We start from the raw sequence: 5,256 nt of genomic DNA, 5'->3' as shown, positions 1-5,256 counted from the left end.
TTCCCCAGCCAGGGATTGAACCTAGGCCATGGCAGTGAGAGCACCAAATCCTAACCACTAGACCACCAGGGAACTCACCCCCATTTTATAGATAAGAAAACTGATGCTTTATTAGGTTACATGCCCAAGGTTATTTTCCTCAGCCCTCAGATGGGATTGAAGGGGCTGATTTGTTGCTGTTAGAAGTGGTTAGGAAATACCCATGAATAGTATCTAACACAGGAGTTGGTTCCTCTACCTGGGATTAATGCCACTGGACTGCATTAGAAATGAGCCCTCTCTGGCACCATCCCCTTTGGTTACTTAAGAAACCAATACCTTTTGGCTGGAGCCCCATTTGGAAAAGCCTCGTGGAATACATGTCTTTAAAAAGTTTCAAATTCTGGTTCCAGTTAACACATGCACCTCAGTAATTAAATGGTGATGTATATAGATTTGATGCATAAATAATACTAGACTAGCAATGAAGGTCCCACCTGCCCTTCAGAAGCTGTTGACTTGACACACCCTGTAGATCCAGCACAGTCTCAACAGAGCAGAAGGTTTGGTCTGGAGATCTACCAAGGATCTCAAGCGATATAGGCATCGTGAGCCCCGTGTCTGTGTTAGGGCAGTGTCAGAAGCTACTGTGCCCTGAGACTAACGAGGTAATCAGATAAACCCAGTGGGAGAAAGAAAATAGTTCCAAACTCAGAGTCCCTAGGTTCTGATCAACAGTATATTTTTAACAAGCAGAAGAGTGGCCTAAATCTATGCCTGTTCTTCCAATCAATCTAGTGGCATTAATAAAGCAATTGTTAACCTTTCTTTAAAGATAATATATGAAATGTTAACCCTTTTTAAAAGATAATAAGTGAAAAGGGAGATTTATGTCAATTTAAATTATGAATCAACTCTTAGTAGTAATTAGTCTTTGACACAGGCTGCTTTTAAGAACAGCCTGTGTCAAAGACTAATTACTACTAAGAGTTGATTCATAATTTAAATTGACATAAATCTCCCTTTTCACTTATTATCTTTTAAAAAGGGTTAACATTTCATATATTATCTTTAATATATGAAATCCCAACATAGAGGACAGTAGTTGTACAGCTGATCCAAAAGAAGCTAAATAGAATCTGTTTGGTTTTATAAATATGATTTTTAATCACATATTTACTTTTACATTTAGGTTTACAAAGGATTCGTTGTTGTTAAGTTCCTTGGGTTCTACTACAGTTCATTTATTTCTTTTTGGCTGTGCTGGATATTTGTTGCTGCTCAGGCTTTTGGCTCAGACGGTAAAAGCATCTGCCTACAATGCGGGAGACCTGGGTTCGATCTCTGGCTTAGGAAGATCCCCTGGAGAAGGAAATGGCAAGCTATTCCAGTACTCTTGCCTGGAAAATTCCATGGACGGAGGAGCCTGGCAGGCTACAGTCCATGGGGTCGCAAAGAGTCGGACACGACTGAGCGACTTCACTTCAGGCTTTTCTCTAGTTGTGGCGAGAGGGGACTACTCTTTGTTGGCTGTGCAGGGCATGGGCTTCTCATTGCAGCAGCCTGTCGTCTCGTGAAGCAAAGGCTGTAGATGGTTCGGGCTTCAGTGGTTGCGACACGTGGGCTCAGTAGTTGCGGCACGCAGGCTTGTTTGCCCTGAGGCATATGGCATCCTCCCAGACCTGGGATCACACCCACGTCTCCTGTATTGGCAGCAGACTCTCATCCACTGAGCCATCAGGGAAGCCTCCTGCAGTTTGTTTTAAACAAATAGTTTCATAATGGTACTAATAACTGTCCTCATAACTATAAATTCTGAAAAATCTCTTGATAGGGCCCTGGTCTCTCTGGCTATAGAACATCTGGCACATTTTTCTTGTTTGCTTCTGTGTTATAGGAAAGTTAAATGTACAAACTTAGGAAGAAACAGGGCGTGTGATCAGTTGTACTCTAAGACATAGATGCTAGGGGATATTTCAAGGGTGGCTCTTGGTCCAAGATCCCTCTTTGTATATGGGGGTGTATACGGGTAGACTCCTACTTTTCACTACTTATTTTTCCCTCTAGGACGGAATTTCCTCCCTCTACACTATGGACCTTCGGGGCCACGTTCTTCTGTTGTAGGGCCCTGTCCTTGGGATGTTTAGCACCATGCTTTGCATACAGTAAAATCCACAGAACTTATGCATCTTATCACTAGAAGTTTGTACCCTTTGACCAACATCCCCTCAGTCCCTGGAAGCACCATTCTGGTATTGGTGTCTATGAGTTTGGCCTTTTTTAGAGTCTAGATGTAAATGAGATCATACAGTATTTGTCTTTCACTATCTGCCTTTCTCGGCTTCCCACGTGGTTCTGGTGGTAAAGAACTCGCTTGCCAGTGCAAGAGACAAAAGAGACGTGGATTTGGTTCCTGGGTTAGGAAGATCCCCTGGAGGAGGGCGTGACAACCCACTCCAGTATTCTTGCCTGGAAATCCCATGGACAGAAGAGACTGGTGGGCTATGGTTCATAAGGTCGCAAAGAGTCGGATACAACTGAAGCAACTTAGCATGCCCACATCTGAGTTTCCTTGTTTCACTGCCTTCAAGGCCCATATATATTGTTGCAAGAGACACAATATTTCCTTTTTTGTGTCCAAATAATATTCTTTTGTGTGTGTGTATAATATATTATATATATATATATATGAGATTTTCTTTGTCCATTCATCTGTCAGTGGTCACTTAGGCTCTTTCCTATGGTCTTGGCTATGGTGACTATTTTGCAATGAGCATGAGTGATTTCTTTGAGGTCTGATTTAAACTCTTTTGAATATATACCCAGACGTGAGATTGCTGTGTCATATGGTGCTTCTATTTTTTATTTTTTGAGGAGCCTCTGTATTGTTTTCCATCATGGTTGTACCAGTTTGCATTCTCACCAACAGTGGACAAGGGCCCTGTTTTCTCACCAAGAGAGTTGTTCTCTTATCCAACTCTTTGCGACACCATGGACTGTAGCCTACCAGGCTCCTCTGTCCATGGGATTTTTCAGGCAATAGTACTGGAGTGGATTGCCATTTCCTTCTCCAGGGGGATCTTCCCGACCCAGGGATCGAACCCAGGTCTCCCACATTGTAGACAGACGCTTTACCGTCTGAGCCACCAGGGAAGTCCTTTTTTGATTAATAGCCATCCTAATAGGTGTGAGGTGCTATCTCACTGTGGTTTTAGTTTGCATTTCCTAGATTAGTCATGTTGAGCATCTTCTAATGTACCTGTTGACCATTTGTATGTCTTCTTTGGAAAATGTCTGTTCAGATTGCCTGCTGATTTTTTATTGGATTATTTGGGGGATATTTTGCTATTGAGTTGTGTGTATTCCACAGATACATTTGTGTGTGTGTGTGCATGTGCATGGGTGCACACTCAGTCATGTCCAACTCTTTATGACCCCATAGACGCAAAGGGCTCCTCTGTCCATGGAATTTTCCATGTAAGAATACTAGAGTGGGCTTCCATTTCCTACTCCAGGAATCCTCCCGACCCAGTGATTGAACCTGCATCTCCTGCTTGGCAGATGGATTCTCTTACCACTGCACCACCGAGGAATGAGATTATATATATAATTTCCACTTTGTTGAGAACTTTTATCATGAAAGTGTGTTGAATTTTTTGAAATGCTTTTCCTGTATTGACTGATAAGATCACATGATCCTAATCCTTAATTCTATTAATGTGCTGTATCATATATATTTATTTGTATATGTTGAGCCATCTTTGCATTCCAGGGATAAATCCCACTTAGTCATAGTCTGTGATCTTTTTAATGTGCTGTTAAATTCAGTTTGCTAATATTTTGTTGAGAACTTTTACATCTATATTCATCAGACATATTGAACTGTAATTTTATTTTCTTGGCCTGTCCTTATCTGGCTTAGGTATCAGGGTAATGCAGGCCTCATAAAATGAGTTTGGAAGTATTTACTCCTCTTTAGTTTTTTTTGAACAGTTTGAAAAGGACTGTTATTAGTTCTTGAAATGTTTGGTGACATTCACTAGGGAAGTTGTCTGATCCTGGACTTTTCTTTGTTAGGAGGTTTTTTATTACTATTTCAAATTCCTTAGTCATTATTGGCCTGTTCAGATGTTTTATCTTTTTTGAAATTTTATTTATTTATTGAAGTATAGTTGATTTACAGTTGTTGTCAAGTTTCAATATACAGCAGTGATTCAGTTATATATATATATATGTATGTATGTATATATATTTCTTTTCAGATCCTTGGGAGTTCCCTCGTGGTCTGGCAGGTGGGACTTGCCACTATCACTGTAGTGGCTTGAGTTCAACCCCTGGTTGCAGAACTAAAATCCCACAAGCTATGAGGCCCCCCAAAAAAGCCCCCCAAAAACAACCCCCTAAAACAGATTATTATCCATTATAGATTATTACAAGATACTGAGTATAATTCTGTGTTCTCTACAGCATGTCCTTGTTGGTTATCTTTCTATATTTAGTACTATGTGTATGTGGATCCCAAATTCCTAATTTATCCCCCTTCTTTTCCCTTTGAAAATCATGGATATGTATTCAGATTTTCTATTTCTTCATGACTGATTCTTGGTAGGTTGTATGTTTCTAGGAAAGTATTCATTTTTAAGTTAGGCAGTTTTTGGTGTATAATTACTCATAGCAGTTTCTTAGGATCCCTTGTATTTCTGTGGAATCAGTTGTAATGTCTCCTCTTTCATTTGTAATTTAGTTTATTTGAGTCTTCTCTTTTTCTTGGTAAGTTTAGCAAAAGGTTTGTCAGTTTTTTACTTCCTCAAAACACCAACCTTTAATTTCACTGACTCTTCCCGTTGTCTTTTCTGCTCTAATCTTTATTATTTTCTTCTCTCTGATAACTTTGGGATTGTTGTTTTTTTTTTTTTTTTTTTCCTCTAATTTTATTTTATTTTTAAACTTTACATAATTGTATTAGTTTTGCCAAATATCAAAATGAATCCGCCACAGGTATACATGTGTTCCCCATCCCGAACCCTCCTCCCTCCTCCCTCCCCATACCATCCCTCTGGGCCGTCCCAGTGCACCAGCCCCAAGCATCCAGCATCATGCATCGAATCTGGACTGGCAACTCGTTTCCTACATGATATTTTACATGTTTCATTGCCATTCTCCCAAATCTTCCCACCCTCTCCCTCTCCCACAGAGTCCATAAGACTGTTCTATACATCAGTGTCTCTTTTGCTGTCTCGTACACCGGGTTATTGTTACCATCTTTCTTTTTTTTTT

General features: G+C 40.2%; 1 non-coding gene across 1 annotated transcript; it reads right to left on the bottom strand.

Moving 5' to 3' along the window:
• On the bottom strand, nucleotides 1-72 carry TRNAE-CUC. Its single transcript has one exon. It is a non-coding gene; the product is annotated as a tRNA-Glu (tRNA).
• Between the last annotated feature and the right edge of the window lie 5,184 nt (nucleotides 73-5,256).

The sequence above is a fragment of the Bos indicus x Bos taurus genome, chromosome 22 (assembly GCF_003369695.1).
Source record: "Bos indicus x Bos taurus breed Angus x Brahman F1 hybrid chromosome 22, Bos_hybrid_MaternalHap_v2.0, whole genome shotgun sequence".
Lineage (NCBI taxonomy): Eukaryota > Metazoa > Chordata > Mammalia > Artiodactyla > Bovidae > Bos > Bos indicus x Bos taurus.
This window is presented reverse-complemented; position numbering and strand designations above follow the sequence as displayed.